Here is a 23,908-nt window from a genome sequence, read left to right as displayed (position 1 = left end):
CACAAAACAGATTAAGTATTTTAGTTGTAACTGAAGAGCAAAGACCAAAGCTGAGTTAATTTTCACTCTCCCCACCTAACAGCTGGAAAGACACTCTGCCTGGGCAGAAAAAGCATCCATTCTCTGAATTTGCAAAATTGCCAAAAATGGGTATGAAGCGGCTTAACCATGTACAATATCTGCAGCCCCTGTCCTCCTTTCTCCAAATGGGATCTGGGATCTTCTTGTCTGCCTCCCTTGGGATATGTGAGCATATGCATTTTCACTACCATTGTAGACTCAAGTCCAGAGGTTGGTAAAGGCTTCCTGACCGTGTGCCATGAAGAAGACCAGAAGTCAGCAGTAAATGACCTATGGGGCAGAAACAGTTCTCTGAATCCAACACTTGTGAGATCCATGCTCCCTAACTGCTGTGTGCTATAGATTTGCTAAAAAAACAAGACTGGCATAAAATCAGCGCTGCTTTGCAGCTGGAGGATCTTTGTTGCTGGTGAGCTTCAAAGGGCTCCTCTTTCAGATGTCCCTGTAAGATGAGCACAACTCCTGCCTCCCCCTTCCTGCCTTTGACACCAGCACCACAGCAAAGGTGACAGAAGTGAAAATACAGGTGCACAGGGGCCATCAGTTGTGCCTACTACCAGCATCCATGCTACCAACTGCATGGAAATGCAGCAAGGTACTAGATTTGTACAAGGATAAAAAAACAGTTGCTAGCTGTACCAATTGCTCCCTAAGTGACTCAGTCTAATGGCAGAGCTGAAACAGCATTCCAGGACTCCTGACCTAACCCTAAACAAAACACAGCCCATGAGAAACAACTTCACTCAAGTCCTAAAGGCACTGGAGCAAGTCATGCTCCAAACTGGTAGCTGCAGACAGAGGCTTCACTGAAGTCCACAGGCAGCAGCTTCACAAGCAGCCTCAGCATGGGGGAGGTACGCAGATGCCTCAGAGCTATTGACCATCAAGAAGTAAGGGATGGTGATGGCCCTTCTGCACACTTGGCTTATGCCAGAGGAAAGAGATTTTTCTCCTGAAACAGCTAATCTCAATCTTGTGCTGGTACAGGCAGCCTGCTGCAGAGAAAGGGGTCAGGAAGGCTTTTATAGCCATCATTTCTCAGTGGGGAAGAATGAGGTCTCTCTTACAAGCAACTATGGATCCTAAGGCTCTCTTAAAAGCAACAGGTTAGGCAGGGGCTCTCTTCCCAGAGGAATTACTTTATTCAAATACACTGGCACCAAATTAACTTTTAGTTGCATGACTAAGAAGGCAGAGTTGAGTTTTACACCAGGTTTTCCTTTCCATTGTAAGCAATGTCCAAATTTTTTTACCCCTATTTCCTTATGCTCTACCTGAGTTGAGGAAAAGCACTGCTGTCCCAGATCCTGTCAAGCTGGGGATGTTCTACATTTTTTCTCAGATAACAAATGCCCTTCAGCATAATCCAAAACCCCATCATTCATTACACTGCCCAGACTGCTGCCAAGTGAATGGGAGCAGATGTTTAAAGGGAAATGATCTTTTATAATGATTAATGCACTTTAATTACGTCATTGTTCAGAGATTTCATTAGCTACTCTCTGACTGATTATTTTTCTATTGGTTTTTCTCTTTACTTTTGTATTCAAAAATCACATCACACTTCTCTGTATTTGTTCTGTAACATTTTGCTAGGGTTTTTCTTCAGCTTCCATTTTTCTTTAGAGTATGTATTAGAAGCATGTACAAACAGGTAAATTTTCACAGAAATGCCTGTCTGGTTGTGCATGTCACGTATGTGTGTTGTTAGAGGCTTTGCCTGGTTTGCATGCACCTTTTACCAATTTGTACGTGCATTTCTTGCTTATATACTTCTTTACAAGAGTTTATGAAATTCCAGTTTTAACAATGGCAACCTACAGAAGATCATCAGCAAAATAATGGAACCAGGAGGGTGTCTGACACAGTAAATTACCTGCTGGAGTGCAACTGATTAAAATATCAGATCTTTGTTTGTTTGCTTTTTAGAGCAAAAACATTTTCTGGCTTAAGTAAGGTACAGTAAATCAGTAATAAAGTTTGCTGAATATGAGCTTTTATTAAAACCAGTGATGGCAGCATCTAGCATGTTGGGCTGACAGACATCTGGAAGAGCTTTTGGCTTCTATAATTAAGAAGAACATTGTGTGAATTTGGTGCTCAGCTTTTCCATTAGAATCCCCTACTCAAAAACCAATATTTTGCCCTGAAAGTTGGCCCACAAAATCTCTGCCAAGAACAGAAATTTTGCTCTTTAATAATGTTTAGAAAAGAAAAAAAGAAAAACTGAAGTATTTTTCAGTCATTCTGAAGCTAGGAACGCCAAATTAAACATTTTAAGGTTTCAAATTTTTGATTGAGGTGTTGGGGTAACATACAAATCACATTTTATTTTACAATGATGTTTTGAAGGCAGTGATTCCAGAACCTAACTCAAAACACTCAAATGTGTGCTGAAGATCAAACCACTGAGCAATCCCATCTCCCTCCAGGAAAGTACTCCAAGATAGACACAAATGCAATGCTGAAGCAGGATCCAGTGTGCAGACTGAGTCAGCAAGGTGCTCTGGATACTGACGGTGATAAGAACTTGATGGATAATATTTTGAAAGGATGAAACAGGAAACCACCATGGCATTGTGGGCAGATGCAACCACACTACAGCTCTGCTCAGCACAGCTGAAAGGCCAGAAGGCACCAGCAAGAGATGAAGGAGACTCCTTTCGAAGCTGCTCACTCATAATTTAAAGCATCTCTCAGTCTGCTCTACTATGTTTTTAACATCCCCCTCAAAACACATGAAAGGCGTTACCTCAGGACCATGGGTACTTCCATAACCACTGTGGAGGCAGTGGATCTGGTCCTGGGACTTTGAACATTTCAGTCTTCTCTTTTTTTCAGGTCAGAAGATCGTATCCTGGCTACAGTACACACAAGTACAGATGTTCCAAAGAGCATTCCCAGGGTATTTTTAATAAATAAGACACCTGGGTAGCAAGTAGTACTGGGGTTAACTCAATTGCCAAGTGATAAAGAAATTTCAGAGGGAATGTGTGCTAGGAACAGCATCTGCCCCATAATGAGAGCACTCTGCAGGAGACTATGTGAGCAAGAGGAGGTTGATGGTGCAGTTCAGAAAGGACATATCAGGGGTAAAAGACAGTATGGGGTAAAAAAGCTGGCATGGTTGTGGAAAAAATGAGTTGACTGAGCTCTGCATCTGTCATCAGTGGAGGAACTGATGAGTTAGGAGCCTCACAGAATGAACCAGGTGAGAAATGAAAGACAAGAGTCCTGCCCTTGAGAAAAACCTGCTAGATCCTACAACAGGAAAGAGAAGATACTTCAAGGGAGTAAGAAATTGCAAGGCAAGTTTGTCCATGAGAGGAGGCAAATATAGAAATTACTCTCTCTGTGACAACCCCATGCAACGATCTTCTCAAGAATTCTTACTTGTATCTGGCTAGAGGCCAAATACAAGCTTAAACCACTAGATCTTCCTAAACATATGCATATGCCAACACAGAGCCCTAGGCAGGAGTGGTCCAAGCCAAGTCCTCTGCTTTTAGCTTTGCTGGGAAGGGGAGGAGTAGAGACAGAGAACACAGACAAATTCTAAGAGTAACATTTTCTGTCTTGCTTCCATGACTATCTGGTTTTAATTCCCTGCTGTTGTTTTTTTTTTCTTTTACCTTTATTCTCCTCCCAAAATGGTGAAAATTACTAAGTAGAATTCTGCAACTTTATGACTCCAGTGCTGCTCATGGTAAAAAAGACCAGTCTGATTCCCCATTTAGTTTCAGAAGTGAATTACTGCAAATAAAGTGTGAAGATGGCTTTCTCAATCTCTGATTCAAGGAAAACAAACAAAACCCTAATCCAAAAATGTTTGTCTTTCCTTCATTCCTAGGAAAGATGAGATTTAATTTTTTTTCACATTAGTAAAATTTTCAAAAGCACCTGCTATGTCTCATTAATTTTCATTGGAAATTAAGACTTGTACTGTTTTAATTCCCTGGGAAGCATGACAGCTTAACTAGCTTTGCTGGGACTAACCAGCTGCAAAATTACACCCTTCCCACTTCACTCCTGCACAAGGAATAATTCATAACCAAAGAAAATGCTATTATCTTGCAGCCACCTTCCAGGTGGTATAATAATAGGGAATCCCCCATACTGAAGATTTTGGCTACTTCCATCCACATATTTCAAAAGCAGAGGAGAGTAATTTAATTTCCTCTGTCAGTACATTCCTCCTCACACTGTAAGAACATTTTCTCTTCATCTATAATAGATCCTTTGTTCCTTCCATTTCAAGAATTCAAAAATGCTTCAGCAGGTGAAAACCACAACACTGTTTTCTCTTTTATAATGAGTCTTGGCTCATCCACAAGTATATCTGATAGATGTATGCAGGAAAGGCCTGAACAGGCATAAAGTTAAACCTGAGCTGGCATAAATGCTCACGTCCAAAACTCTCAAATACAGCCAGGATGACAAGATATCCTTTCAAGGTGACCTGCAGGGCAGTGTGCCTCAGGCTGTTTATATTCCTCAGAGCTGCCTTTCACTGATGTAATCGACAATAAAAGCAGCAGTACTTGTCTGGATTTATCATTGCCCAGCCTGTTCCAGACACAAAAGAGGACTCCTAGTAGTATGGCTTCTAGCACAGCATCTGGGGGTAGGGGTACATAGCTGCATTATTCTCCAGCACATAATATCTCATGCTAAGAATTAAACCAAGAGGAAGAAGAAAAATTATAGACAGGCAAGGGACAAAGCACATAAGATGGAAATCAGAAATTAAACTGAAGTGGTAGCAAGGCTGTTCCAGGTGACAGGCACACAGCTAAGCCCTCTTGCAGTTGCTGCTGAGCATGAGTCAAGTATGATAGATTAGAAAAAATAAACAGGTGAGACCATGAAGGAGCTGATGGGGGTGTATTGGCTAAACTCAAGCCCATGCATGAAAAATCCTCATTTCAGCTGGAGCAGGATGCCATGTGATTCCTGAAAGAGTTGAGGAGAAAGCCCCATCTGAGCAGTGTCTTTGTGTGGTTCAGAGAAAGCTGGGCAGAGGCTGCACACAAGCATGCAGGGACCCTCAAGCCCTCCCTCGCCAGAGGACAGGTCTCCGGCTGTGCTTCATTGCATTCTCTCACCACTCCCTTTGAGGACATACTGTCACCCAGTTTTTAAATTTTAACTATTGGTCTTCTGGAACATTCATCTTTTGTTTAGTCCAGTACTAGTATAGCTGGCCGTAAGGTGATATTAAAAAACCACTATCACTCTAACAAATTAGTGCTTCCTTTTATAGAAAACAAACAAAAGACAAAACAACAAAAACAAACCACCACACACAAAACACACACACACAAAAAAAAAACACACACAAAAAAAAGCACCCCAATCAAAACCAACAATAAATCCCAATGCAAAACCAATAAAGAGGACAAGAACCCCAGTAAAACCTGGATCACAAATAGGTTTAGTAGTCAAATGGAAAACTTTTCACAAAGAAAAACAGCCCTTAGTTTTCCCTATTCTTTCCATGTACATCTAAAATGATTCATTTCACATAAGAAAAAAACTGGTTTGGGCTCACATTAATATTTTAAATTCCTTTTTCTTTTTTTGAAATGTGTTAATTCTAAACAATTTTAAGAAAAATAACTGAGAATATAACAAAATAGACCATTTCTATCACACTACTGAAGCCAGTATTGTTTAAAAATACCCAAAGTGTCCAAACAGCTTTAAAATCCTTCCTCACATTTCTTTTTGGCTTGTTTTGTTTTAAATGAGAGAGTTTTTGATCGAAATTTGACTTTCACTGGAAGTTTTCTGTCTTGCTTAAACCCATAGACCAGACAGTAAAAAACAGATGAAAAATCCTGTCTCATTAATTTTTTTGAGCCAACTTCACTTTTCTTTTAAGGAAAGCCTGCCTTAAGATTTTTTGAGTGCTTGGAACTGGCAAAAATAATTGCATGCCTTGTTTCCCTTGAAGTTCTGAATTTCCAGGCTGTTTTTATATAAATAAATGTTCTTTCTACTCAAGGTTTCACCACTCCTTTTTCAAGGTGTCCTTTACCCAGTCTGCACGCTGCAGACAGAGCAGTGCCGAAAAGAAAGAGGGGGCTGAGGAGGGCTGTGATCCCCCCCTGCACTTCCTGCAATTAACTCGGGAAGAGATTGAAGGCAGATAGACCATGGGAAGCCTCAGCATTTTCCGGTTGAGCAGTCCAAGGTAAAGGGGATTCAGTGCACGTAAAAACAAACAAGCCCAGCTACCTTCACTGTTTGTTAAGAAGGCACAGCCTGAAAGGTAGCCTGAAAATTCGAAGTGAGCTAACGATGGGGCTCATGCCACAGACTTTCAATCTGGCAGCCCAACCAGGAAATAAAATATATAATTGCTTTGAGTAATTTGATTTTGAAAAATTAATTTCAACACTAGTATTTCACTTAGAATAAGTCAAAATGAGAAAGTTTGATTTTTCAGAGTCTTTTTTTTGTCTATTGAACATGTTCGTTAAATGGAGCAACATTTGCAAAAGATCTTATTTGCAAAAACCCAAAATTACTCAGCTGTCTTACTCTGGACAATCAAGTACCACACAGAATAGGCTAAGTTGGTAAAGAAACACTATGCACTTTTAGCCCACTCTCATTTGAAAAGTAAAATTGTATGTGTATACATACGTCTAAAGGCATACACAAATGTACATAAAGAATCTAATTTGGTTGCCACATTTCTTTTTGACGTGCACAACTTTTAAAATCCATTACACCTCTTTCTATTCAGATCCCCCAAGCACATCAGGGCTGCAAGAGGCTGCAGAAAAACACTCCGGCACCTCCAGCTGCAGAATCATGGTCTCTAACACAAAACACCTGCTTCCAAAGATGGAGCTTCACAAACCAGGTACTGTAGAATCTGGCTCCTGAGACTTATTTGTCACTACTTAGGTACTTCTTTTCACTCTGAAGAACTATGCTTTTTATCCCTTCTCTTTAGAATCACAGGGGCTAAAGACTCACTAAAATGTAAATCACAAAAATATTATTTAAGAAAAATGACAAGATTTGGAATGAGGAAATAAACAACAGATAACTTTGATATTCATGCTGAAATCATCTGGTTTCTGTTACAGGAGTGTGCAAGAATGTGTTTTGTCTTGTAAACTACTTGTTATCTTTATTTCAACTCACTGATTTAATCTAGCTTTGAAATTTATAGCAAAAGGAGCTCTGAGAAACTAAGTCATCTACAATTCTTGAAGAATAACCTCCACAGGGAAGAAAACCAAACAAATTAAATAACTCCTTTCACAAATTCTGCAGTACTCAGAATCAGCAGAGTGGTGGGGTTTGTGGGTACAGGCAGCAGTGCTCTCCTCTGTGCACCCCAAGCTCCCCTCAAGAACAGATAAAAGCAGTTGCTCTGCCTGACAGAGGGCTCAGGAGAGAAAGCACTTGCAAACAGCACACAAAACCATCACCAGACAGGCCTAAAGCAGCAGAGAGCTACTAAAGCAGCTATGACTGCTGGCTGAACACATCCATAAGTTATGTGGCAACATTCAATCCCTCACTGCAAACATACCTCCGCGTGTGGAGCCTTTCACACTGTTTCAGTTTGAGCTGAACATTAATAGCAACTTCATTTTTCCTCCCGCTACTCAGGAGTCAAGGGAAGGAAATGAGTAGCTGGATCTTTCTTAACACCAAGAAAAGCAAAGATGGTTTCACGCAGTGAAAGTTGGCCATTAGCTGGAATGAGTGCCCAAGGGAAACAATTTCAAGGAAGTTTTGTGCCAGATAGCTTTACCTTGGGGAGAGGAGTGCTGACTGCAGGGAGTGCCGCAGCTGTCTTTCTCCACAGATGGATGGCTTCATGTTGTTGTGGATTTAAATGTGCATTGTTACCCACAAACATTTATACCAGCCAGATCCTATGGAAGAACTCCTAACTCAAAGGATAGCGATGCATCATTTATGAAGTTTCCACAGAAAAATGAATGTACCAGAAAATAATTGCTCACAATAGTTGAGAGGTAACACACGTCACAAAATCCACAGGTAACTGTGTGCAGGAAACGGTGGTGCTCACACAGGGACAATTCTCACACAGGACACAGTAAGAACAAGCTAGCTCTGCTGCAGAGAAATAGCAGATCAGGCTCTGGACTGAGACTCAGAAAACCTGGAGTCTTCTCCCCAGTCTGTCCCTGGTAACTCAGCTGATCCTTTGGAGAGTCCTTTATGCCACTTCTCTATGCTTTCTTTTGTGTGCTGTCCCTACAGAGACTGAACAAGTGCTGCTCTTCTGTTTATGTGAAGCACCAACCAGTGTCCTACTGGTTGTCCTAATCTCGGTGGGACCTCAACATACTGCTGTAACAGTAAACAGCAGTAACAAAAATTTTATATATAAAATTTTTCTTAGGGCTGCAGTTTTATCTTGAAGTAACACAAAGCAGCTTCTACCATGTTTTTCCAATATGGAAAGCATTTTGTGACTGAACCCCAGCAGACTCAGCACTGCTACCACCACTGCATCAATACTGGGAGAGTTCTGAAAAATGTGCTTGGATGTCTTGAACAAGATACTGCTAAACATTTTCCTGCAAAAGCATCTTTTTTATGGACAGATAGGAGGAGACATGGACTTGTGCTAACTCTGGCCTGAGCCAAGCATTTATCAGCCCACTTTATACTGGCCTGGATATCTTCACCAGTCATATTTACCTTTGGCAGCTACATCACATGAATGATACAGGGAAAACAACATGGATTGAGTAAATTAGACTCTCTTTGAAGGCCCTGACCAACCCCTGCCAGAAGGACAGCGGAGGCAGCCTCCTCCATGTGCACTGGAGCCTTAAAGGCTGTAGGGTGGCAGGTGTCCCTACAAACAGCAACATTGTGCTGTATAAAGGTGTATGTTGTCACAAGGCTGGGTCTGACACCAAGTAGGGAGAACTGTGTGTATTTGTTCAGGGAGACAACTGAGACAACCACAGTTCTAGTTTTCCTCCCAAGCTCTGTGATTGGGCAAGTTTTACAGAGGCCTTAATGTAGCCTTGAGAAACTGACAAATAAAGTGTAAACAGCCAATTAAGATTATTTTTTTTAGGGGCTAGAAAGTGCTCTGAAATCTTCAGGTGAAATTGGTTACACCACTGCTGTATACCCATGCTGATGAATAATGACCATCCTGAACATCAGACAGTCAAGAAGGAGGTAAGGCACGAGAGCTGTCCTTCAGGGCATGTTCTCTCACTCATTTTCAGTCCAAAGGCTCTCCATTCCCAGACTATGAGGATTTCTTCACCCTTTTGATTTACTCCTTAAACCTGTCAAGAGTCCTGCAACGGCTCCAACAACCCAGTGAGAAAGGTAAGGCTGCCCCTTTATAACAGGCCTGTGTCAGCACCTCCATTCTCAGCCTGTAAAGGACTGGCATTCAGGGAATAATAATTCAAAAAGAGCTATGGGAAAAGAACCATGAAATGTAAGTTAGTAAAAGGACCTTGGATGTGAGAGAAAAGTCTAGCAAAACAGTACAAGTGAGGCTGGAGTGAGAATGACATCCCCTCTCCTTGGTTAAACCTCCCAAGTCAGACTTTCTCTGATCAGAGAAGACAGCAAAGAGGAAGAGAGAAGTTGTACATGTAGAAGCTTGAAAGCATCTTTCTTTGACTGCGATTCCTTCTCCCCCATCCAGTTCCCAGTGAAGGAAGGGAAGACTATCATCTGTCTGCAGGAATAAACCAAGAAAGATCATTCTCAAGGATTCAGAAGCAACAAATGCCTCCTGGTTTATATTTTTAGTACACTGTTTCACCTAATTATGAAGTATCATGATGAGGGAAAACACAAATGTCAGCCTCATTGTCTTAAATGTAATTGATGCTCTACATATGGGTAGGGAACATGAAAAAGTTTGTGGTCTCTCTAAAACTGGAGGCACTTTCTCAAGAAACTGGAAGTATAATATAATTTAACAATATGTCTGAAAACTCTGCACTGCTTTGGCTTGGTCTCATAGTCTGGAATTTAAGCAGCCTCCCGACCATCCCTCAGCTCCTCTTATTTAAAAAAAAAAAATAATTAAAAAAACTTTGTTGTAGTTCATTACTACACATGAGAAAGAACAACAACAACAAAATCTAACCCTTCCCCCCACAAGTTGGCTTTCCTAATTTCTTCTCTTTGAAAGATTTTTGGGTTAGAGTTTTCAAGACAGAGGGAGGGGGGTGGGTTTTTCATTTTGGATTTTACTTGCTGTGGTCTTAATTAAAGCATGACTAAATCAGAACTTGTGGTTCCCAAGTAATTGCTGATTGAGCATGTCTGTGGAAGCAGTGGGATGCAAGCCTTGCTACCTGGTAAGAAGGCAGTTTGCCTGCCAGGGTGATGGATTTGCCCTGGGGCTCAACACTATGTTGGTGGGAAGGGACTCACTCTTTTGTACTGCTTCTGCAAAATTGGGACAGCACATTTAATACCAAAGTCAAGAGGCTCTTGTGCTCTCACTGGGGAAGGGCACCCTTCAACCCTCCTGCCTTGCTCTCCTTATCAATAATCGAGGATGATGGTGATAAACCTATGAGATTTCTGAATAAAACTGCTCTATTAGTGCTTAGGTTTATGGAAATATCAGATTCACAAAGTCTGACTATTCTGTGATCAACAGTGAATTTCTGCCTGGATCATCTTCAGACATGTTGAGTTAAACTAGTTAAGCCTAACAATGTAAAAAGAGAGCTGCTTCTCTCCTTTTGATCCTGCTTAACACCCTGTTCTTCATAAATGCTGTAGGCAAAGCTTGAACAAGCACTAATGCAATTGCTATGAAGAGTACTATGAATGCAGGTGCTTGTTCATTACCACTTAACCCTGAACTGCTTTTCAAGTGCATGGCTGAATGTACAGCTGATTTGCTCCTGAATCATGAAATCCAACTGTACTCTGGTATACACGTCTGTTTTGATTTCAAGTAAGCCAGGTTACCAGTCTGGATTTAGTAAATATTGTGGTTAAATAAATCAAATTTATAAACTTCTAACATTCACTTAGTCACAATCCTTTCTCTTTGTTTGAAAAGAGCAGAGGGTGGTCTTGGAAGAAAGGCTATCACTCAGCTAAACTTCAAGAAGTTATTGTTTCCCTCCTCTAGTTCACTGATATAATTAAAACCATATTTTCCTCATTTATTGACTCAATAAAATGAAAAACAAATGTCATTTTTATAATTATTGATTTCAAATAATTTATCTGAAGAGAGAAGTATTTTCTAGAGGTTATAGCCAAGAGTCAAAGGTTTTCATTCCCAGCTCTGACACTAACTCATTGGCCATACACAGAACATGCCCTTTGGGGGCATTAGGATTAAAAAAAAAAAAAGACAACTAACCAAAAGCAATGCTTGAGCAATAACTGCACTTTGATTTGTCACTCATGCCAATTAATAGTGTGGAAACAGCCAAGGGCAGAAGGTGTTTACTCAGAGCAAATGTTCACATGGTGTTTTCCTTGATATTTATTCTATTAATATTTTATGTGGATATTTAAAAGTCAAGCTAAAATAATAATATAAAAATAACAAATGGGACAGTTTGATTTACTTTGTGGGTTCTGATGGGCTGAGGTCTGATTTCCCAAGAGTTTAGGTGTGGCAACAGATTGAAGCTTTTTCTTTAAGCCTAGGTGAAACCTAACCTGGGCCCAAGATCCCAAAGCTGCTAGCATCAGGTTTATTTTCAGGCAGAGAGAAGAGATTTTTACAGGGATGACCATAGGATACTATAAAACAAGGAATAATGAAGCACCTTTGCAGAAATCCTACCATCCAGTCACTGAGATACCACGGAGCAGCATGGAAGTGAAAATTCCAAATGACAAATGCACCAACCCAATGCCATTCACAGAAACATCCTTGTTTTCCTTTGCAAAGTCTTATCTGATAAAGAAAAACACTTCCTGAAAGTGCCATTTTATGATATTAAACAGGACTCAAATGACTTAACAAAGTACAGAGGGACCATGACATTTGAACGACATGAGTTTTGTTTTCTGACTTGTTTCCACCCTCCTCCCGGTGACTATTGCATTTGAATAACTGGAATTTTTAAAATCCCTTCTCCTCCTTTCACCATGATGTAATGCAACTGTTGCACAAGACTAACAATGTAGAGCTACTGCTGCTGGAGCCAACTTTGGCACCAAGAGAGATTAGGGTTGGCACCAAACACCATGATCTTTAAAATAAATTTGGCAGACACACTGAAAAGGTTTGCCATTGCTGCCATAAACAGCACACAGAGCAGTAAATGGAAAACTGCTGAAACAGACTGTGGTTTTGTTACTCGAACAAAGACGCCGATTAGCTAAGCACTTAATCTGGCACCTACTTATATATGAAAACTAAAGAGTTTTACAACAACATGTCAAAAGTAAGGGCAGTAGCAGGGACCAAAGTGTAACATAACCGTGCCTTTTATATTTCCACTATACCAAAGAGCCTGCAAAAACCCACCAGCTAGCTACCTATTAGCCAGGAGAATCTCTATGCACTACTGCACATTCCACTAGATCGTTCAAAAACACTTGATCCATACAAGAACACATCTGTCTCAACAAACTTCTCTTTCCAGTACTTTTCAGTTATGCTTTCCTGAGAGGGAATTTGCTCCTACTCAGCGATGCTGGAGCAGTGCTCTGGAAAGAGATGCATATGCTTATTTTTCTTTTTTAAATGCAGATGGAATGGAGAAGAGAAATGCAATTTTTCTTCACTGTATCCCGCTCTCTTGGCTTGAACTGAAAGCACGAGCTGATTTTCTCTGCTATATATAAGGGTCTGATGATTTGTAATGCTGACATCTGCCTGCAACTGGACTGATGCCACAAGCTTATTTCACAGAGACAACTAGACAGCCATGTAATAGCCAGCATTTTCCAATTGCTACTAATTTTTTTTAAACTCATTACCTCTAGCAGAAAAACTCCATGTTCCATCCTAAACTTCCCCAAATTTTAAAACTCTGTAAGCACCAGATATCACCAGGCAGATATAAGTTAGAAGCATGTGTGGTGCCTAAATAGCTTGTTGCCAATCTGGTTAGCACTAAAACATGTGAGAGCATCCTCAGCAGTAACCATACACTTTCATAAATATTTCTAATAAATGCTCCTAATGGGATGTCCAACATGGTGACTATGTGTGGAGGCATCTAGAAGTTACAACCTCCTGTTGCAACTTACCTAGGCATAGACAAAAAGCAAGAATTGGTTTAAAGGTGAAAACTTGATTCCCCCAACCCCAAAAACCAACCAACCAACCAAAGGATCTGATTACCATAACTTTTTCCTCTGATGGCTTCAAATTCTTCAAACAAAACTGTCAAATCTGAAAACTGAGGACAACTTAAAATGACCACAAACCACAGTATCTTCTACTGGAATATGTTTACAGCTTCAATGACAAAACCAGCATCTAAAAGTCCACTTTGTTTCACTCAAGAGCAGTTTCCTCCTATCATGTTATGTACCACTTACTGTCGGGTTCACCAGTCCAGCTCTCAAGAAGCTACTCTGCAGTACAGCTCATCATCTCAGAGGCTGCCTGTCAACAGTGACTGCTGAAGCACAACGCCAAATCAGAGGCCTGCTGTAAACACAGGATTGCTGGGATCCAAAACAGCACCAGAGATGACTGCTTCATTAACAGGACTGCAAGGCAGCTCAAGAAAATGGCAGCTACCTAAAGTTCATTTAGATAATCTACAAAAAGAGTTTTATCATCTGTACAGCTCAGGAAATCCAGCTGCAAGTAAAAGCCAACTTTACCTCCTCAGATATTTGAGAACAAGCTCACATGTGCCATTAAAAAGGTGACTGCCTTAGACTTAAAACTCAGATTTGATCTGCAATATCCCTAGCTTAAAGGCAAATTTCTCTCACACACATGGGACTTCAAAAGCCCTCACCCTTTAACAGCCCAGAAGAGTAGCCCAACAGACTGGTTCAACAGTTTATGCATTTCCTGACACTGGATTAACTTCAGCTCATCGCCTTCAGCACAGTTTATCTCTGACACTTTTATGGAATAACTTCTACAACAGACAAAAAATTCAAAATAATATCCTCCCTCTGGCAACCACAGGATGGCACATACATGACCAATTCACTCATAAGCAGCATGCAAAGATGCTCTTGCTGACACCCCACTCTTTGCAGCAATGAGCTACCAAAAAAAACCAACCACATCCAACAACCCCAACGCAAAAAAAACCTGCTCAAAACATCTGAATGCAGTGCTTGGCTTACAAAGGAAATACAGCAGCTCTCCTCTTTTCCCGCTTTCCAGAAAAGTAGTCTTGGTATTGCTAGTAAAATACAATTTTAAAAGTGTGCCTAATTTCAGGGGTCTTTTAGTAGTGCATATATAGGATTAAAGAGGTTTGAGCTCAGACAAATTACAGTACTAAATTAACTTCCCTGAAATATTAATTGGAGAGCTACCTTAAATTAGTAGCAGCAATAAAACTGCTGTTAGGAAAAAAACCAACTTATTTCTCAAGTGGAATTGTCAGAAATGGCAAATTCAGTGCCATAGTCCAGTGGCTGGGGGTCTCATTAGAGAGACCTGGATTAAGTTCTGTGTCAGCCACAGTTTCCTGTTACTGGAGTATTTTAGAAAGCCAACTCATATTTAATCTGTTTGCCTCTATTTCACTTCTCCGTAAAGTAGGGCTTACTGCATTTTTCCATGTCTGAGCATGCTGAGCTCAAAACCATGAAGATAATGTGCTGCACTCAGGTAAGCCAGCACAAGGGCGTGAAGGAGAAAACTATGCAAACGCCAAAGAGAGAAAAGCAACCTTATACCTAATAAAGTGTCAAGAAACTGGTATATTTCTGACTTTTCCTTACTACTTCACAATCTTTCTCTGCTTTTTTTCCAGTTCAGAGAGCAGACACTGCCAGCAGTTGTGAATGCTGAACAGAAGTCTCACATTCCTATCGTCTCCTAGACCCTTGCCCTTCCTACACCAAACTCTTGCATGGCTAAATTCTCCCTTTATTTCACATTTGGCTGTGTAACTCTTCTCTATCCCATTCATTCTACTCCACTTGGTCTGTTTCTACCCTCAAGCAATAGGTGCTAGGTATTTTGTGCATCTTGTGTTAGCACATGTCCTGCCATGGTTCACATTAAGCATAACCAATCTGCTAACCCCTGGACAGCTGCTGGTTTTACAGGCTGTCATCACAAAGACTGCCTGTGTGCCTGCTTGTGGGATTTTGATTCTTTAGGAGTCCAGCAACTGAACCCATTCAGCTACGATGCAAATTTAAGCATGGAATCAAAATGCCACAATTGAGAGAACCAGCTTTACTTAGATTACCTTCTCTCCACAAACTAGTACTGGGACTTCCAACATCTTAAAATCCTTCATCTTTCACTTCTAACACAGTTCCTGAAGGTTAAGAGGGTGCATTTTCAGCAACAGATACTGCAGAGTATCTGGGTGCAACAAAGATCCCAAACTGCAAGCTTTCACAAGAGGGGACAGCCTGTACCAGAAATTCCTCTCAAAAACTAGTCTAAAACTACTTAGTGTGCATGTGTCAGTAGTTATGGGGTACTACTGAAATACACAATCTTTGTTCCTTTCTATGCACCAGAGAAAAAAAAACAACAAAACAACCCACAAAAGCTTTCAATACCATTTGTAAACAAACAAAACATGTTTCTGCTAGAATTACACTCCATCTATTTCCCTAAATCATGGGACTCTCCAAAAGAACTCAAGTTTCTGGGTTGTTAGCAAAAAGTTAACAATGTCTAATTAAAAAAGGCAACGTTTCCTTGTCCTGTCACATACCAGTGAACAAATACTTTGAGAAGCACATTCACACACCTTAAACAAAAATCCAAGTTTTAAAAGGAACAGCCTGATACTGAGAGCTGTAAGAGCTAAGGTTCTCCTCAAAGCTAGGCATACATTTTTCCATAAAAGCAGCTGAATCATGGCTATTTTGAAGAGCAATTTATCAAGCACAATAAAGCATATCTCCTACTCAGCTCTCTAAAATGTGCCCAGTGCTGTAGAAAGCAATAAAAATAATTTAAATTTGGAACTTGCTGGTATCCACTGGCACAGAAGAATCAAAAGAATTAATCTAACACCTGCCTTGAAATACAGCAGATTTACACTGTGAGTTTAGTCATTAAATTTAGTTACCTGACTTACCAGAAAACAAAGTGACTAGCTGTGGTCTCTGTAGTAATGTATGGAATACACTCTCCTGACTCTAGGTTGCTGAAGTTAGTTGCATTCCTTCCTAGTGGGCATTCAATTTTGGTTAACAACAAAAGTCTGGTAAGCCAAATAAAGTCTACATACAAAATACCTAGATACACAGTGGACTGTTGGTCCACTTTAGCACTGAATTTGCAGACAACACCCAGCAACTGCAACCTGGCATGACTGAATAGTACTGCATTTTTTTTCATGGTATATGTTTATGTTTATTTTTTAAAGGGAAGAGGAGATAACATCAGAGGAGTGGTATAAACATTATCCCTAGCTATATAGAAACATAAATCTAAGTATGTATTCAAGAGTGCAATGCACGGGAAATACTACTAATTGGTTTTAGAATTCAAAATTGAAGTTCAGTGCATTCAAGGGAAAAACAGTTACACAACTACCACATCAACCTACAAATAACTGAGTGTATACAAGAATTTCTAGAAAGGCTGGCAAAATTACCCTCAGTTATACCAAAACTTTGGATTCATGCCAACAAAAGCTTTATGATTTTCAACAGGAGTACTCAGGTGAGCAGCACTTCAGGTTTAGTTCTCACTCCAAAATGGGCTTTTCCTGTGGTGTATAAAAATACTGCAGCTCCTACCATCTCTATTCTTCCTTGCATTAGAGTAGTCTGATGAGCATTTGCACTCCAAGGCTGGAGGATGGCAGAGATGTTCCAGACTTGGAAGGCACTGAGCAAACTTTTGTGTATGCTTCCTGTGAGGACAGAAACTAAAGATGTCAGAACCAGAAATCATTCCATCATCTTATTCTGCCAACAGTGTAAGTCAAGCTGCTAAGAAGCTTTTCACTGACATTTTGTTTAAATATTTTTAAAGACTGCTATCAGGGACAACAATAAGGTAACATGAAAGCTGAGCCTGGCTTCTCCTCTCCACCTCCTGTCCTCCAGGCCCGTCTCTCTGCAGTTTATTTGGCAGAAAGGCATTGCAGTGTCTCATCCAACATTGCTATGGGAGTGTTCTTGAACATGATTAATTTGCTAATGATACAAATCTCCAAACAGCATGTTAGTGCTGTTGGTGATTTATGAAATGTCAGAGATCATTCTCTCACCAGCGATAAGCTCTTTCAATCTGGTGGTTTTGTATGAAATCTCTTGCAATTGCTTAGACCATTCCTGTCTCTGCAGCAGCAGAGAGCTGCAGCAAGGATTTATTTAATGAATTGCAGGTTATGTATACACACAAATAATAGAGAGAGTCAGATGATGAATTCTTGCATACTTTCATATGCAAAAAACCCACAGTTTGCTTTGGAACAGAGACAAGCCTCACTGGGCAAATCCTCTGCTTGGTCTGATCTCCTCCCAGGATGCAAGCGCACACCAGCAATTGCAAAACTAGGGAACATGTTTCCTTTTCTCAACTGCTCATAATATTGCCCTTGGCACCCCAATGGCCCAAGATATACGAGTAGTGATTCCAAAAATAGTCTCAGAAACATCAGAAGTTTTTCACATTTCTTAGGCAGGTATTCTTTATGCTGTATAATGCACCTGAAACCCATAGCATGGCCCCCATGAGTTACCCCAGGCCCAGCATCCTCCTGACCAGAAAACACTAGTGATATCAAACTGACCTCAGTTGATTTTGATCAATGACATGCAAGATATGTTTTTCTTCTTCAAGCAACATTTGCAATCTGCTTGTGGTTTCCTTGTCTTTATCCAAATTTATGCAACCTATCAATTCACTTTACCTATGTAGAATAATCACAGCTGAAAATATTTAAGATGTGAGATCTTCACTATGACTGGGCAAGAATCCCATGGCTGGTTTTTCTGTTCTGACAAGTTAGCCCTTCCTTAACAAAAATACCTCAGAACTGAAATTGCAGGGATATATAGGACAGTTTTGGAACTTTTCATGAATCATATGGATTGACATTAGCTATTAATTCCTTCAAAACCAGGCTACTGCAAGATACCTTTGCTGAATGCCACTGAGGCTTGTTTTTTGTTTGCAACCTTCCCACAAGCATCCTGTGTTTCTGAGGGGTGTGGTTAGCTCTCTCCTGAGAGCATTTACTTGTCTCCAATATGGGTGTGCTGAGACACTGTTGGAGGTCTATCCAGTTTCACTGCCTATAAAGTAAGTCATTACTTTGTAAGCATTAATAAGTATGCCATCTATCAAGGTGTGCATGGCCAAGGTTAGTTGAGGGGATTTTCCACCAGCAGTGCTTCCAAAGCCAGACATTTGAACGACCTTGTGATACTACAAACACGGGGTCATTCTGGGCCTGCCCTGCATGCTCTCCTGGCACAAAAACAAGTCAATCTGGTTGGACTTCTATATGTAAACAAGTGATTTTTCTATTGTTAAAAACACACTTCTCAATTCTATCACTATTCCTCTATCCATTCCTCATACACACTTACTTCACTGAAGTACCTCAAAGAATCATATTCAGTAATGCCGTTTATTTCTCTGCACTGTTACAAGTGCAGCATCTTCTCTCAGGCTTTACAGTTCACAATGCTGCACTGAAACCATCTCCGATCACCTCCAAGTTACTGTTCCAAGGCAGCAAGTGTAAAACCTGAATTTAGAACCTAAATACAGAGAGAAGTAACAGGCAGGAGGACACAAGACTTGGGAACTCAGTAAGGAATCCAGCCCTTCTATTCATCTAGTAAAAACAACAATCCAGAACTGAACTGCATGAGTACTGTCTCATAACTGTTGTAGCTTTCTTTTTACTTCAGCACAGCTGATGAATGTGCATGCATTTAACACTAGGGCACTATCAGTTACAAAGCAAGAATACATTCAACATAGCAGTAGTTTTAAACCTGTAGTTTGTTTTGTAATTCTGGTTGCATTTAATAGGCAGGAGATAGAGAGAACTTTGCATACACTTTCATGTACTTTGAATGTACTTCTGTGCTCAGACAAACCTCAGAGGTTTGATAGTTTCAATTCTACAGTTCTGTCCACAAGCTGGTAAAGCCATTATTGCCACAGAAACCTCACAGGAGCAATAATCCCACCCCCCTAAAACCAAACCAATGTATCTTCATCTAAATGCATGAAGTCTTACTGAAAAATATTCATGCAATCAAGCTACAATCAGCTCTTACCACTAACAGCAATCTATGATGCCACAGAACATAGAATATGGCAAGTTAGGCCATACGTTAGGATTTTAAACCTGCTAAACATTTCTTTTAACTCCACATGGGCTCCACCTTGGTACTTTGCTTCCAGCCTAAAATGAACTGCAAATTCAGAGAAATAAGGCTCTAGGACCAACATTGCTGCACTCCTGGAAGCAGAAATGTTTGAGCAAAGGTGAGAAGGTCAGACAAGGGCAAAGTCCAAAGTAATTTTAAGTGGTTGAACTAAGTAGGGAAGGCTAATGGGAAACCACTTTAATTTATTACAGTCATCCCTAGTGAATAAAAGGACAACGTTTTTCTTCAGCAGCTTTATTACAAAGCTGTAAATCCCTCTGCATATATAAAAGACCTATGAACATTATATATTAAATGTAAAAAAAAAGTTTGCACTATATGCTGGATGCAGGAGAAAATAATAGCATTAGGAAGAGTTTTAGATATTCAATCATTCTAATTTTTAAGTATTTCCAACACAGATTATTTATCTGGGAAGACACATACATAATTCTGCCATTCCCAACTACAAAGACACAAAGCAATGAAGTTTCTGCAGCAAAAATATTTGGACCTTTCCAAAAAAAAAACCCAACCCCAAATCTAAGAAACCCCAAATCTAGAACACAGAAACATGCCATCTTTATCTTTCTCCCCACAACACTTTCTGACTCTTGCTGGCAACTAATGCTGCTTCAAGTAGTGGCTGCAACCTCTCCTTTATAGACCCTAGGCAGCAGTACAGAAGCAAAGCACAGCTCGAGGTGACAATATACTTCAACAGCATAAACATCTTAAATTATGCCAGGAACAGATTTTCTCCAATTGCTGACAGGGTTTTTGTTGAGTGTATCAATTTCTTTTTCCCTGAACAACTGTCAGTTCTGATAGATCCATAGGCCTTCATATAACCAATCATTATTTCATTGCACTGGTCTAAGATGGAATTGAAAAAGATTTAAACCAGTGAAAGCTGCAGCTACTCAGCGCAAGGTTTTCCCTTTAAAAAGAGGGGTTTTTTTAGTCAGAAGCAGAATTTCTAAGCTTATGAATCGAACATTTCAGCCATTAGGAACCACTGAGCTTTCCCAAATGTGTGAAATTCAGAAGCAAGAAACAAATACTTGGTTTACTTTGAAACAGATTAATAACCTCATCATAACAATTTTTATCTTGTGTCCAGGGTGGTTTTTCACACTTTTTCCTCTGGTCATAAGAAACATTCTGAGACAAGAAGCACTTCAGTTATACCTACACAGAGTGGGGCTGAGACCTCTACCTGCTACTGCAATACAACAGCCACCAAATCCTGTCTGAACCACAAACCATGTTTTTGTAATTTCAGTAGTGCTTGCTAAGAAGTTTTGTCAACTCAGACTTTCAGAAACCTTCTTGTATTGGATTGGCCTTATGATGAGGAACATCATCCAGTCCTAGAACTCTGGGAACCCTTGAGGTATAAATCCTAACAGCTCCCAGGGAATACTTACAAGAGATGTTAAATGTCTTAGCACATGCTTGCAGTAGGACAAGGGCCTTGACAGAGATCTGGGGACTTGGTCACATTACCAATAACTCGGCTATAGGGCAGTAATGCTCCTTGTAAGCAAAATTCCCCTTATCCTAACTAAAAGACCAAACACTTCCACTGCTGGTTCCTCTACCAAGTAATGCATGCTTGCTTCATAAGACACTCCTATCAACCCTTCTGAGCTTCACTGTCTTGAACTAATATTGTTAGTTGCATCCTCAGTCAGGTTTTGGAAAGATGAGTTCTGTCTTCATGAAACTCTTCTATACAGCAGCAAAGTTGTATGCCACAGGCATAGTGTAAATTTTTTTAAGATGTTGGATTTTTAACTTTCAATCCATTTATCATCAATGAAGAACTTTGTAGCAGTTTAGACAGGTTGATAGCGACTCTTGGCCAAAGCAAATTCTAGTGTTTGTGTTCTGTCTGCCCACACCACTTCCTGTCATTTCTAATGGCTAAAATGATCTTTTTCTATGGTTTTGAAAAGTGTCCTTCCTTGCTGTGGACTATGCAACAACAGTTGGGTTTCATGTCATACATGGCTCTTTTGAGCTCACAGGGAGCAAGGGGAAGGAGTAAGAACAACAGGGGATGGGACCCAAAGCTAAATAAATACTTTTTTCTTTTGATCCTTTGGGATCAGGATGCTGTAAAATCACATGGTTATTAGAACTGTGAATTTATTGGTAAAGGAGTTGGTTACTGGCACTGTATTTCAGCATGGACTTACATTATGGTACTAAGTACAAAGCATCCATTCTGTTTGTGGCTAAGAGAATTAATCTCTTCCATGTGCAGGGAGGCTGTGTGATAATTTCTCTGAGATTCCTGTTGGTTGTCCAGGCAAACACTCATCAGCTGCAGGGCTTTCAGCAATACACAAGCAACAGTTTCAAGTGCAAATGATGTAACTAACATCTTTCTGAATGCTACCAACCAGGACTAGGGAGGTCTGCTCATTTCAGGGTTTTCATCCAAGTAGGTTGTCAAAAAGCTCAAACTAAAAAGGTGAGTTTCTCCCAAAACACTTCAAATGCTTAAGTCTGGACAGGATTCAGTAACTAATGGGCTTTGAATGAAACTGTATGTTTCTAATATCTTGCTTTTGCCTCAATAATAAGCAAAGGTCTGATACTGATTATTAAAAATGAAAAAGTAATTTGAAATGTTTATGTAGATGGCAGCTTTATATGTAGGATAAAAATGCTCCAACTGCCTTTTCAATCCAGCTGGAACAAAGTTTTCATTTTTCTTTTTTTCATAAAATTTCATTTATTATGAGCACTGTGTCTCAGTAAGGCAGCTGTTGGCAGCAAGTTGTGAAATTAAAGTTGAACTGGTTAGTTCTAAGAGCCAAGATATAATATGCTTTTGTCAGATAGAAGTTATGCTTGTATATATGTAATTAAAATAGCTAGTCAGTCATTCCTACCAACCCCACATGACAGGAGAGTTAATGCTACTTTAAAATACAATTTCCAAATTGCACAAATTGCAACAAAAAAATTGGGGTTGCTATAGCTCATTTCAGTGAGGTCTTTTAAGTGGCCAATGCACCATGACTTCAGAAACCCAGAAGTGAAGGATTCCTGATTCTCATCATGTCCTACTAAGGTGGTGTTAAATTTTCAGCGAGCCACTTCTGACAAGATCCTAAATGGTAATGAAATCAGGATAAGTGTATTACTACTATTCACTGAGGATGTCACACACAGCCTGTGTATGGAGGAAATAATCCTGGGCTTCCTATGACCGGGGCAAGTGTTCAATACAAAACCATGACTTGACTCCAGCTTTCTGGCTCTGTTAAAAGAAAGCAGCAGTCAACTTCACATCTCACTTGAAAGCTCTGTAGCTCTAATGTCAAGTAAAATGGTCTGCCCAAATTACCCCACTGCTTATGTGACAGTTAGCTGTTCATGCCTGTAAACACAGGTTTACAATTAAATACTCCAATACAGTTGAAGTTGGCACTACTTTTACTATTTTAATGTTAACTGACAAACAGATTAATTTAATATGGCTTTGAGGACTATGCCTACCCCATCTAATCCATAAACTACACTCAGGTAAATTTGAAACAGCAATTCTTATTTGGCATCTACTTCAGGTATTTGCAGCACTGTCCTTTTTGCAGGGGTATCACACTAATTTGGGGCTTTTACTTTATGTCATGCATATAACTTGGCAGTCATCTACTGCAGTTAAAAACAGATCCAAAAAGCTCTACTAGATAACTAGAAAATTAAATAGCATTTAGGAATTGGTGGGAGATTTCTCCCTGGTGTTTAGTATCAGTGAACATAGTGGCTGGCTACAGAGTACTTGTAAGTGTTCCTAGGTAGAAGGCTTAGCAGGTTCTTTCCTCCATTCCTTTCTTCTTCAGAAGAACTTTTCAATGGAAAAGAAGAGGTTTTTACTATACTGAGATTATGTGTTGTTAAAGACAACAGGATCATATCTCTTTTGCATAAAATCTGTCTTGTCAGTATGTAGAGAGTCAAAATCCTGAGATCAAAAATGCACTTAGTACATTACAGAAGGTAAGAGCTGGTGGCCATCACTCCCCAGGTATTGCCTTGAAATAACATACTCAGAGACTCACAGCAGAATAACAATACAAGGCTGGCAAGAAATTGGAATAACAAAAAAAAAATATATGAATCATGCATACAACTAATTAAACATGAAAATTAACTTTACAGTCACTTACCTTCACTATTGTAAATTAACATTCAGCAGAACAAATTTGAGCAGTGTATTTTGGACATTCACAATCTGGGTGAAATATTTCTTTTAAATTTGTGTCAGGATAACACAGCTTCCTTTCCAAAGACAGACTATGTTGGGCCTTCCTAAATGAAGTGAAAA

General features: G+C 39.9%; 1 protein-coding gene across 8 annotated transcripts in view; it reads right to left on the bottom strand.

Moving 5' to 3' along the window:
* Positions 1 to 23,908, bottom strand: part of EYA2 (EYA transcriptional coactivator and phosphatase 2) — a 95,097-nt gene that overhangs the window by 57,170 nt on the left and 14,019 nt on the right. The window lies entirely within an intron of this gene.

The sequence above is a fragment of the Apus apus genome, chromosome 15, assembly GCF_020740795.1.
Source record: "Apus apus isolate bApuApu2 chromosome 15, bApuApu2.pri.cur, whole genome shotgun sequence".
NCBI classification, from domain to species: Eukaryota; Metazoa; Chordata; class Aves; order Apodiformes; family Apodidae; genus Apus; species Apus apus.
This window is presented reverse-complemented; position numbering and strand designations above follow the sequence as displayed.